The sequence below is a fragment of the Colobus angolensis genome, unplaced genomic scaffold, assembly GCF_000951035.1.
Source record: "Colobus angolensis palliatus isolate OR3802 unplaced genomic scaffold, Cang.pa_1.0 Scaffold56, whole genome shotgun sequence".
Lineage (NCBI taxonomy): Eukaryota > Metazoa > Chordata > Mammalia > Primates > Cercopithecidae > Colobus > Colobus angolensis.
Window position 1 is genome coordinate 5,738,024 of NW_012119154.1, and position 13,226 is coordinate 5,751,249.

Here is a 13,226-nt window from a genome sequence, read left to right on the forward strand (position 1 = left end):
TTACAGTTTCGTTCCGCGACTAGCCTTCCCCCACCTGTCCAGCAATTTCCTCTTAAAAAAGTTGCTAGAGCTAAAGGCATAGTCAAGGTTAATGTTCCTTTTTCTTTATCCGACCTCTCCCAAATCAGTTAGCATTTAGGCTCTTTTTCATCAAATATGAAAAACCCAGCTCAGTTCATGGCTCGTTTGGCAGCAACCCTGAGATGCTTTTCAACCCTAGACCCTGAAAGGTCAGAAGGCTGTCTTATTCTTAATATGCATTTTATTTTATTACTTAATCTGCTCCCGACATTAAATAAAGCTCCAAAAATTAAATTCCGGCCCTCAAACCCCACAACAGGACTTAATGAACGTCGCCTTCAAGGTGTACAATAATAGAGTAAAGGCAGCCAAGTAGCAACTTATTTCTGAGTTGGAATTTCTTGCCTCCACTGTGAGACAAACCCCAGCCACATCTACAGTACAGAACTCCAAACACGTAAACCGCAGCTGCCAGGGGTTCCTCCAGAACCTCCTCACTCAGGAGCTTGCTACAAGTGCTGGAAATCTGGCCACTGGGTCAAGGAATGTCCGCAGCCCGGGATTCCTAAGCCGTGTCCCATCTGTGCGGGACCCCACTGGAAACTGGACTGTCCAACTTGCCCAGCAGCCACTCCCAGAGCCCCTGGAGCTCTGGCCCAAGGCTCTGTGACTGACTCCTTCCCACACCTTCTTGGCTTAGTGGCTGAAGATTGACGCTGTCCCATCACCGCGGAATCCTCTTGGACCATCACAGATGCTTTGGATAACTCTTACAGTGGAGGGTAAGTCCATCCCCTTCTTAATCAATATAGAGGCCACCCACTCCACATTACCTTCTTTTCAAAGGCCTGTTTCCCTTGCCTCCATAACTGTTGTGGGTATTGACGGCCAGGCTTCTAAACCTCTTAAAACTCCCCAACTCTGGTGCCAATTTGGACAACATTCTTTTATACACTCCTTTTTAGTTATCCCCACCTGCCCACCTCCCTTATTAGGTCAAGACATTTTAACTAAATTATCTTCTTCCCTGACTATTCCTGGGCTACAGCCATGCCTCATTTCTGCCTTTTTCCCCAGTTCAAAGCCTCCTTTGCATCCTCCTTGTATCTCCCCACCTTAACCCACAAGTATAAGATACCTCTACTCCCTCCTTGGCGACTGATCATGCACCACTTACCATCTCATAAAACCTAATCACCCTTACCCTGCTCAATGCCAATATCCCATCCCACAGCATCCTTTAAAAGGATTAAAGCCTGTTATCACTCGCCTGCTACAGCATGGCCTTTTAAAGCCTGTAAACTCCCGTTACAATTCCCCCATTTTACCTGTCCTAAAACCAGACAAGGCTTACAGTTTAGTTCAAGATCTGAGCCTTATCAATCAAATTGTTCTGCCTATCCACCCTGTGGTGCCCAACCCGTACACTCTTTTGTCCTCAATACCTTCCTCCACAACCCATTATTCTGTTCTGGATCTCAAACATACTTTCTTTACTATTCCTTTACACCCTTCATCCTAGCCTCTCTTCACTTTCACTTGGACTGACCCTGACACCCAACAGGCTCAGCAAATTACCTAGGCTCTACTGCTGCAAGGGTTCACAGACAGCCCCATTACTTCAGTCAAGCCCAAACTTCTTCCTCATCTGTTACCTATCTTGGCATAATTCTCTTATAAAAACACACGTGCTCTCCCTGCTGATCGTGTCCGACTAATCTCCCAAACCCCAATCCCTTCTACAAAACAACAACTCCTTTCCTTCCTAGGCATGGTTACTGTGGTCAGAATTCTTACACAAGAGCCAGGACCGCGTCCTGTAGCCTTTCTGTCCAAACAATTTGACCTTACTGTTTTAGCCTAGCCCTCATGTCTGCATACAGCAGCTGCCACTGCTTTAATACTGTTCGAGGCCCTAAAAATCACAAACTATGCTCAACTCTCTACAGTTCTCATAACTTTCAAAATCTATTTTCTTCCCCCAGCCATCGCTCAGGACAATGCTTATGCTGATAAGTTAACTAAAAAAGTAGCTAGTGTTCCAACTTCTATCAGCTTTTCTTCTTCACATTGGCCACTCCCACCTATTCCCCCGCTGAAACTTCCACCTATCAATCTCTTCGCACACAAGGCAAATGGTTCTTAGACCAATGGAAATATCTCCTTCCAGTCTCACAGGCCCATTCTATTCTGGCATCATTTCATAACCTCTTCCCTGTAGGTTACAAGCCGCTAGCCCACCTCTTAGAACCTCTCATTTTCTTTCCATCATGGAAATCTGTCCTCAAGGAGATCACTTCTCAGTGTTCCATCTGCTATTCTACTACCCCTCAGGGATTGTTCAGGTCCCCTCCCTTTCCTACACATCAAGCTGGAGGTTTTGCCCCCGCCCAGGACGGGCAAATTGACTTTACTCACATGCCTCCAGTCAGGAAACTAAAATACTTCTTGGTCTAGGTAGACACTTTCACTGGATAAGTAGAGGACTTTCCCACAAGGTCTGAGAAGGCCACCACGGTCATTCCTTCCCTTCTGTCAGACATAATTCCTCAGTTTGGCCTTCCCACCTCTATACAGTCTGATAACGGACCAGCCTTTATTAGTCAAATCACCCAAGCAGTTTCTCAGGCTCTTGGTATTCAGTGAAACCTTTATATCCTTTACCGTCCTCAGTCTTCAGGAAAGGTAGAATGGACTAATGGTCTTTTAAAAACACACCTCACCAAGCTCAGTCACCAACTTAGAAAGGACTAGACAATACTTTTACCACTTTCCTTTCTCAAAATTCAGGCCTGTCCTCGGAATGCTACAGGTTACAGCCCGTTTGAGCTCCTGTGTGGACACTCCTTTTTATTAAGCCCCAGTCTCATTCCAGACACCAGAACAACTTGAACTGCACCCCAAAAACTTAGAGCCTAAAAACTCACCAACCAAGCAAGTAATTATGCTGAACCCCCTTAGGCTTTCTCTAATTAGATGTCCTAGGACCTCCCAATTCTTAGTCCTTTAATACCTATTTTTTCTCTTTCTTTTATTCGTACCTTGTATCTTCCGTTTAGTTTCTCAATTCATCCAAAACCATATCCAGGCCATCACCAATCATTCTATGCGACAAATGCTCCTTCTAACATCCTCACAATATCGCCTCTTACCACAAGAGCTCCCTTCAGTTTAATCTCTCCCACTCTAGGTTCCCACGCTGCCCCTAATCCTGCTTGAAGCAGCCCTGAGAAACATCGCCCATTCTCTCTCCATACCACCCCCCAAAATTTTCACCACCCCAACACTTCAACATTATTTTGTTTTATTTTTCTTATTAACATAAGAAGGCAGGAATGTCAGACCTCTGAGCCCAAGCCAAGCCATCGCATCTCCTGTGACTTGCACATAACTGAAGAATCACAAAAGAAGTGAAAATGCCCTGCCCTGCCCTAACTGATGATATTCTACCACAAAAGAAGTGAAAATGGCTGGTCTTTGCCTTAAGTGATGACATTACCTTATGAAAGTTCTTTTCCTGGCACATCCTGGCTCAAAAAGCTCCCCCACTGAGCACCTTGTGACCCCCACTTCTGCCCGCCAGAGAACAAACCCCCTTTGACTGTAATTTTCCTTTACCTACCCAAATCCTATAAAACAGCCCCACCCTTATCTCCTTTCGCTGACTCTCTTTTCGGACTCAGCCCGCCTGCACCCAGGTGATTAAAAAGCTTTATTGCTCACACAAAGCCTGTTTGGTGGTCTCTTCACACGGATGCGCATGTCACTATACATCAGCAAGAGACAGCTGTGTCTGCGTATCAAGCCAATGGCATTCCAGTCATGAACAGAGCAGGATGATCAGCCAGTGTAGACAAATCCTGGATCAAATTTCAAACTTCATTAAGCTTTTGAAGTACAGAAAAATCACTGTGGCTCTTCTCCCAGCCCCTCTTCACCACTAAGCTCAGTTACTACCTTTGGGAATCCCAGAATCCACTCCAATTATCAAGGTCCTCAACTACCACTTGATTAATTTTTACAGTGACCCGTTTCCAAAAAATCAGCGCAACTCTTACTTTGATGGAATCCCTATAAAGAACAGAAACAAAACTCTTAAAATGGGTCTTAATGTTTTTCAAATTGATTGCTTCCTCTCCACTCCCTGATTTGACAGCATACAAAAATAAACTCACCACTGCCCCTCTCAGGAATCAGTAGGGAAGAGGAGGTCGCTGCCCTATATTTGTATGGTTCATCCTCGAGGTCAAAGTGTTAACCATGTTTGGTTGAGTTTTACCCACACCAAAGCAAATACCTTTTAAAATGCAATGTCATGAGATTTGCCATGCCTTGAAGATTGTTATGAAGAGAGCCACCTGGGGGCCTTCACCACTGAGCATAGGCTTATGCAACCTGCTGGGAGATTATCCCCAGGAGTCCATGTCAGTGAAATATATTGCCCATCACCATCTAATGTGCTCTTGAAATGGATTAAAGAGGAGACATATTCCACTTTTTGAGTCTTTGATGAAGGAAGGAGGCAGGCAGAGCTATATAGAGGGGATATTTACCATCTAATTCCCTTACTTGATGCAAGCAAATATTTTGAAGATCCTTTAACAAATCAGCTAATGGAATATCTACAAAGTCTCATAAGAAAGAGCCCACTGGCTGGGTGCGGTGGCTCACACCTGTAATCCCAGCACTTTGGGAGGCCGAGGCAGGTGGCTCACTTGAGGTCAGGAGTTTGAGACCAGCCTGGCCAACATGGTGAAACTCCATCTCTACTAAAAATACAAAAATTAGCCGTGTGTATTGGTGTATGTTTCTAATCCCATCTACTTGGGAGACTGAGGCAAGAGAATCACTTGAACCAGGGAGGTGGAAGTTGTCTGGGTGACAGAGCAAGACTCTGTCTCAAAAACAAACAAAGAAACAAAAACAAAAACAAAATACATTTATCTCCACTAAATCTTGTAGTTAATTTCTCTTTCAAACCAGAAATGTCAAAAAGAGGGAAAATATGACATGTTAAGCTGAAATCTATCATAAGCTATTGAATTACATTCATTTCTTTTTTTGTTTTGTTTTTGAGACAGAGTTTTGCTCGTCACCCAGGCTGGAGTGCAACGGCGTGATCTCAGCTCACTGAAACCTCTGCCTCCTGGGTTCAAGTGATTCTCCTGCCTCAGCCGACAGAGTAGCTGGGACTACAGGAATGCGCCATGTCCGGCTAATTTTTTTATTTTTAGTAGAGACGGAGTTTCACATGTTGGCCAGGCTGGTTTCGAACTCCTGATCTCAGGTGATCCACCCACCTCAGCCTCCCAAAGTGCTGGGATTACACGCATGAGCCCCTGAGCCTGGCAATTTCTAAAGACTCTGTCTCCTTTGTGGGTTCTCTTACTCTGCCCAGTGGTTAAAGCTTTGGATTCCCTGGGTTTGTCTTTTGCTTGGCCCATCATCCTCCTCAGTCAGTTCCCCATGTGCAATCTCAACCTCTCCCTGGACTTCGGCTTCCATTTGCACTGATGGCCCCAGTATCTGCGCCAGCCTTTTAGACTTCTCTCTGGAGTGTCTCACTATTAAGTGTTGGTGCTTATGGAGAAATCTCTCTACCTGGATGTTCCTGGAAACATTGAGCTGAACAAACCCAGAATTGAACTTGCTTCCCCTGTCCCTGCCAGGACCTCCTCTGCAATCCTCTATCTCAGGTGCCGATCCCAGTACTCACCTAGTTACCTAACTAAGGTTGTAACCTGGACAAATCAACAGTTCCTCATTCTTTCTCACATCTGTGTTCAGTCAATCACCAAAATCCTATCAATTTTACCTCCTGAACACTTTTCTTTCCTAATTTAAATGTTTTAATTTTCTTGTGGAGACAGAGTCTCACTATGTTGCCTAAGCTGGTCTTGATTTCCTGGCCTCAGGCAAACCTCCCACTTTGGCCTCCCAGAGTGCTGGGATTGCAGGCAAGAGCCACTATGCCCAGCCCTAAATGTTTTTCAAATTGATTGCTTCCTCTCCACTCCCTGATGACCCTGCCATCGTCTCATTCCTAGGCTACCGTTGACAGCTGCATCCAGAAGTGCCCCAAGGGAGGAATCCCACCAGCATGTTCACACTGTCATATGTTTTTGTAAAACTTGCAAAAGTAAGATAATTTGACCATAACAAGCTAACATCCTTGTCTGTTTCTGCTCCAGCTTCCCTGTGTCAAATGTCCTCTTCCTTTGGGAGGTTTTACAGTTGCTATAGGCATTTTGGGGACCCAACTAAAAAGCAGTGAAAGTAGGGATTTACTTTACATGGGTACAGTAGGATATATTGATACGATTCCTGGTTACTTCCATGAGTAGGTAAGTTATGATTAATGGATCATCCCTCCACTCAATGTGCTGACTCACTTAGCATCATAGTGCAATATAATCATGCCTGAAGGCACCCAGCCCCGGAAGTACATGGGTTGTGGAGAAGCAAGGTTTGAAATGTATGGGGCCAGAACCTGTCTGTGAAAATTTCTTCCAAAAATTACAGCTCATATATGAACGAACTGGAGAGATAGTTCCCCAATTTTGATTACAATCTTAAACATTTATATAATATTATCAGTAACAAAATGTGAAGCTTTTTTGTTTTTCTAAACTATCAATACTAAATAAATTTCAATCAGCCAGGCTAAAAAGAAAGATTTCTATTCTCTCTAGAGGAAAAGATTACAAACACTGTTGCCATCTGAAGAGGCAAACGCTGTTGCTAAAAAAGGGTGGTAAGAGGCCAGGTGGGGTGGCTCACACCTGTAATTCCAACACTTTGGGAGGCCAGGCAGGTGGATCACTTGAGGTCAAGAGTTCGAGACCAGCCTGGTCAACATGGTGAAACCCCATCTCTACTAAAAATACAAAATTAGCTAGGTATGGTGGCGTGCACCTGTAATCCCAGTTACTCGGGAGGCTGAGGCAGGAGAATCGCTTGAACCTGGGAGGCAGAGGGTGCAGTGAGCCAAGATTGTGCCATTACACTCCAGCCTGGGTGAGAGAGTGAGACTGTCTCAAAAAAAAAAAAGGTGGTAAGGAATGGGGAGGCACCACCAGAAGCTGCCACGTCCCTAGAGCAGCCACGCTGCAATCATGGTGTCAGTAATTAACACTGTGGATACCTCCCATAAGGACATGATTCATGATGCCCAGATGGACTACTATGGCACCCGCCTGAGCAACCTGCTCATCAGAAAAATCCATCAAAATCTTCAAAGTGCACAATGGAGGGCAGATCCTCATTGCCAACCTCAGAAGGCATGAGAGTCCTTGTGGCACGTGGCCTGGGCTCACCCTACATATGGCAATATCCTGGCATTGTGCTCCTACAGTTGGAAAGTCATTATCTGGAAAGAGGAAAATGGCACGTGGGAGAAGACCCACGACCCCTCAGGATATGACTCCTCAGTGAACTCTGTGCTGGGCCCCCCATGACTACTGCCTAATCCTGGCCTGTGGGAGTTCAGATGGGGCCATCTTCCTGCTGGCTTACACAGGGGAAGGCCAATGGGAAGTGAAGAATATCAACAACGCTCACACCATTGGCTGCAATGCTGTCAGCTGGGCCCCTGCTGTTGTACCTGGAAGCCTCACAGACCAGCTGTCCAGGCAGAAACCCAATTATGTCAAGAAGTTTGCATCAGGTGGCGGTGACAATCTCTTCAAGGATGGCCAGTGGAAAGAGGAGAAGCTGGAAGCACACAGTGACTGGGTTTGAGATGTGGCCTGGGCCCCCTCCATCAGCCTGCCCACCAGCACCATGGCCAGCTGCTCCCGGGATGGTCATGTGTTTATTTGGACCTGTGATGGTGCCTTGGGAAATATATGGCCTCCCATATTGCTGCACAAGTTCAATGACGTCATGTGGCATGTGGGCAGGTCCATCACAGCCAACATTTGGCCATCTCTGGTGGGGACGATAAGGTGACCCTGTGGAAGTAGTCAGCTGACGGGCAGTGGGTGTGTATCAGTGATGTTAACAAGGGCCAGGGCTCTGTGCCAGCTTCAGTCATAGAAGGCCAGCAGAACAAGCAGTGACAAGACAGGCGGAACCTCCCACCTGCCAGCTCCAGGACTGCCCCATCCTGGGGCAACCGACTGAGCAACTGTGAGGAGCTCCCAACTCCAACAAGATTTGTTTCCTAGGGGTAATTACAAATGCAACCACAGACTGATCATCTAATCTGTCTAAACATGATCCGAGATGGTTTGTAATCTACTGTCCAGCTGAAAGCATTCATGTTATGAGGCAGAAACTACAAACAATGTTCAAATCTATTATTTTAAAATATTTTAAGCCGTTTTTATGTAACTTTGGGTTCAGGAATTATTTGGGAGGCTTTGTTTCCAAAGTCACTAAATAAAGACATATTGCTTATTAAAAAAAAAAAAGGTAAGGAATGAAGAACGGTAGAGGTTTCAAGCAGTTAATAAAACCAAATGATGTTTTTAAAAAAATGTTGTAGGCTGGGCACAACTGTCCATGCCTGTAATGCCAGGACTCTGGGAGGCCAAGGCAGGAGGATTGTTTGAGGTCAGGAGTCCGAGAGCAGCCCAGGCAACATAGGGAGACTCCGTTGCTACAAAAAAGTTTTTTAAAAAGTCAGGTGTGGTGGTGCACACCTGTAGCCCTAGCTGCTCAGGAGGCTGAGGCAGGAGGACCGCTTGAGTCCAGGGGTTTGAAGCTGCAGTGAGCTATGATTGCACCACCGCCCTCCAGCCTGGACAACAGAACAAGACACTGTCTCAAGAAAAAAAAAAAAAAAAAAGTGATATTTGTGATTATTTTAATCATTTAATCTTTTTGTTATGGACTGAACATTTGTGTCTTCCCAAAACTCATATGTTGAAATTTTAACTCTTAAGGTGATATTATGTGGTAGGGACTTTGAGATGGGATTAGTACCTTAAATGAGATCCCAGAGAGCTCTTTAGCCCCCTTTTTATAATTAAGGATACATTTAGAAGTCAGTGCTCTGCGGTGTGGAAGAGGGCCCTCACCAGAACCTAACCATGCTGGCATTTGTACCCTCCAGAACCATGAGAAATAAGTACCACCCAGTCTGTGGTACTTTGTTATTGCAGCTCAAACTGACTAAGACACTTAGAATTTGTAATGATTTCTTGATTCATTCTAACTACACATTCCTTTTTGTTGTCTCATCCAATAGCCATTTTGAAATGCACAGCTGATTATATCATTTTCTTCTTTAAACTAATTCAAAGGCACCATTACCTATAATTCAAGCTCCTTAACTTGGTGTATTCGATAGCATTTATTTTCTTGGTGAAGTAGGAGACAGTGTCTCCTGTACATTAGGATAAAGTGTAAGGGTGATGGTTTATACTAGACAGTGAGAAGAAGAAATGACAAAGGGCATAAAGAGAACTGGAGATCATGAAAGATCCAAATCAGACTGGAAGTAAGATCCCTTCCCGGCTAGTCAATACTAAAGTTTAAAATTCTTCTGCCTGGCTCTTGTTCCAGAGTGGGACAGTGAGAATGGTCCCAGCAGTGGTTCATAGAGCAGGGCTTCTTAAACAGCCGCATACAGACGGATTGAGGGTGATAGTGTAAGACTATCCACCATCGATCAGAAGAGCAAGGGAAGGTCAAGAAAAGTGTGTGGAGTTTCAGGGATAGGGGATGGCAGGAAGAAGTAGCTAGAAGTATGAGAGAATAAAAATGTGCTGTTATGATGAGGCCAAATGTAAAGTGGTATTTTATGCAATAAAGCATATGTAAATAAGTGTTGTAAAACTTGATTTGATTTTTTCCACATTAGGAAAGTTCACTATTTCAGAAAGAAAATAATTCTAAAAAGAAGCCTACCAGCAACTTCACTTCTAGGTATGTCCCTAGAGGAATGACAAGCAGAGACTTATTCATAATGATTCTTGTATTCTGATGTTCAGTGCAGCATTATTCAAATAGCCAAAAGATGGAAACAACCAAGATGGTCATCACCAGATGAACAAAATGAATAATTAAAAATACATCTATGCATACAGTGGAATATTAAGCCATAAAAAGGAATGAAATTCTGACACATTACAACATGAACCTTGAAAACATTGTGCTAAGTGAATTAAGCCAGACATAAAAGGACCAATATTTTATGACACCACTTATACGAAATATCTAGAATAGGCAAATTCACAGAGACAGAAAATAAACTAGGAGCTACTAGAAGCTGAGGAGAGGGTGAGGAGCTATTGCTTCATGGTTACAGAGTTTCTGTCTGGAAGGAAAAAAAAGTTTTGAAAATAGATAATGGTGTTGGCTGCATAACATTGTGAATATAACTAATGGCACTGAATTTACATTTAAATATGGTTAAAACAGCAAATTTTGTTTTAAATATATTTTACCAAAATTTAATTTTTTTTTTTTTTTTTGTGAGACAGAGTCTTGCTCTGTTGCCCAGGCTGGAGTGCAGTGTTGTGATCTCAGGTCACTGCAACCTCTGACTCCCAGGTTCAAGCACTTCTCCTGCCCCAGTCTCCTGAGTAGCTGGGATTACAGGCGTGCACCACCATGCCAGGCTAATTTTTGTATTTTTAGTGCAGATGGGATTTCACCATGTTGGTCAGACTGGTCGTGAACTCCCGACCTTAGGTGATCTGCCTGCCTCAGCCTCCCAAAGTGCTGGGATTACAGGCATGAGCCACCACGCCTGGCCTAAAAAATTAATAATATACCAAAAAACAATGAATGGTGTACCTCGAATGGGAGAAATGTATGTGAATTATACCTCAACAAATCTGTTGAGAAAATAAATAAACCTGAAGTGGATTGTGAAATGAAGCAATAGCCTATAAAAGAAATAAGTCCACAGGCATTATAATCAAATCAAGTAAATCAGTAGTCCTGGCTGATAGAAGACACCCAAAGTAAACATGGAACAATAACTCTTATCTAGAAAAAACTACAGTGCTCATGTCACACTCTCTGTAACAAGATACCCTTTGGGTCTGGACACCACATAAAAACTAGTAGAATGGCCAAGTATTACTTCCTCCTTGATTTTCTCGGGAGCAATTGAGCAATAGCGATTACAGCAGCTACTAAAGGGAACTGTCCACAGAGGCTTTGAGCATAAGTAGGCATGACTTTCAAGAGGAATATTTAACTCTAGTTTGAAATTTTACAATGACATAAGTGAAGAAAAACAGTAATAAAAATAACTGCTATGTATTCTTCTCTGAGAAGACGTGCTAACCATATTGCACAGACGTGGAAGGAGGGTACCTTGCCCACTGAGTACTGGAGTCAGCACTCAAGTTTTGCTCTGTCCCTCTCCAAAGCATCTCCAATCTGTGACTCTACCTCTCACACAATACTGGGTGACTCCTCAAAAAAAAAAAAAAAGGCCAGACTGGTGAGAGAGGTAACAAATTACACATCTGCCGTATCTTTAAAACTTGCTTAAACGTGATTTCAGTCTATCTGGAGAAACTCTGGAGTGAGAGGGAGGCTTAAAGAAAAAATTTCTAATTGATCTCTTCTGGGAACCCCTCCAACACAGGACCATGGTAGATTTACTGCTCACCTCTAGCATTTAACACAGCATCTGCAAGACTGGTGCTGAATGTCTGCATAATGATTAAGTGGATGATCCACAGATCTCAGAAAAACAATTTGTGAAAGGTTTTCCCTGTGCTCTGAAGGTTAACACCTTTGTGGATAGCAAATTCTGGAGAATCTCTTAGGGAGTAAGTAAATCTCTGAAACTAGGTTTCTGTTGACAAATCTGCCTGTGGAAAACACCTGGAACAATTGTACAAGATGTTTTAAAATATCTGTTTGAAGGCATCAGAAAGCTACCAAAGCAGAAAGGAATTAAGTGGTTACAATTCCAAAAAAATGGAAAATGCCATGATGCAAGTCTGATATTTGTTACTAGTTTTCCCATCAAGGTATCTGCCAATTCACAAAGGCCAACTGAGAGGCTAGAAGCTGAACACAACTTCTGGGAGTCTTCTAGGGCTGAGAAGATAAAAATGGGACTTCAGAGAGCAGAATGGAGAAGGAACCCTGGTAAAGACTTCAAGCTCTCAGTTGAGACCCCTAAGAAAGTGAACCAGAAGCAGACCAACCCTCAAGAAGACAGAAGCCCACTTTCAAATTAGCTTAACTCCTGATTGCATGAAGATGATCTCTCTCTACTCTAACTGCCTGGTAGAAGTAAAAGTAAATCTCTTTTGGAAGAAAAAACATATATAAGCCAAATTATCTCTTTCTTTTTTGTTTGATTGACTTCTGGATGAGAAAAAACCCAACATATAGGAGACAACACTATCTGATCAAAAACGAATAGAAAAAAAAGCCAGGGCCGGGCGTAGCGGCTCACGCCTCTAAGCCCAGCACTTTGGGAGGCCGAAGTGGGCAGATCATGAGGTCAGGAGTTTGAGACCAGCCTGACCAACATGGTGAAACCCCATCTCTACTAAAAATATACAAAAATTAGCCAGGCGTGGTGGTGCATGCCTGTAATCCCAGCTACTCAGGAGGCTGAGGCAGGAGAATCACTTAAACTCCGGAGGCAGAGGTTGCAGTGAGCTGAGATTGTGCCACTGCACTCCAGCCTGGGCGACAGAGCGAGATTCCCTCTCAAAAAAAAAAAAGATAAAAGTTCCACGAGTGAGCCCAGGAGTTCAATACCAGCTTAGGCAACATAGTGAGACCCTCGTTCTACAATCAATCAATCAATCAATCAATAACTAAGCAAGCTAGGCATGGTGGCACATGCCTGTAGTTCCAGATCCTCAGGAGGCTGTGGCAGGAGAATCACTTGAGCCAGGGAGGTTGAGGTTGCAGTGAGCCCTGATTGCACCACTGCACTCCAGCCTGGGCGACAGAGTGAAACCCTGTCTCTAAGAAGAAGAAGAACAACAACAACTACAAAAAGTTCCAAGAAATTAAGCTCAGTCAAAATCACAATACACACACAGAAACAAGGCATCATAAGCAAAAGCTCACAGAAACAACAAAAAGCGGAATGAGACACAGAAAGACTCTACATGCTGAAATGATCAAATAGAGATATATAACAGAAGTATCTCTAGTATGTTTAAAGAAATAAAAGAAGAACGTGTATACATGAGGAAAAAGCAAGAGAATTTAAAAATGGCTGAGTAAAACTCGAACTGCCAATGTGAACTTATAGAATGAAAAATATG

At 43.6% G+C, this 13,226-nt stretch overlaps 1 protein-coding gene and 1 pseudogene across 1 annotated transcript in view; one reads left to right on the forward strand and one right to left on the reverse strand.

Annotated features, from left to right (window-relative positions):
• GLB1 (galactosidase, beta 1) overlaps positions 1 to 13,226 on the reverse strand; it is a 115,434-nt gene that overhangs the window by 43,366 nt on the left and 58,842 nt on the right.
• LOC105525790 lies at positions 7,120 to 8,081 on the forward strand (annotated as a pseudogene).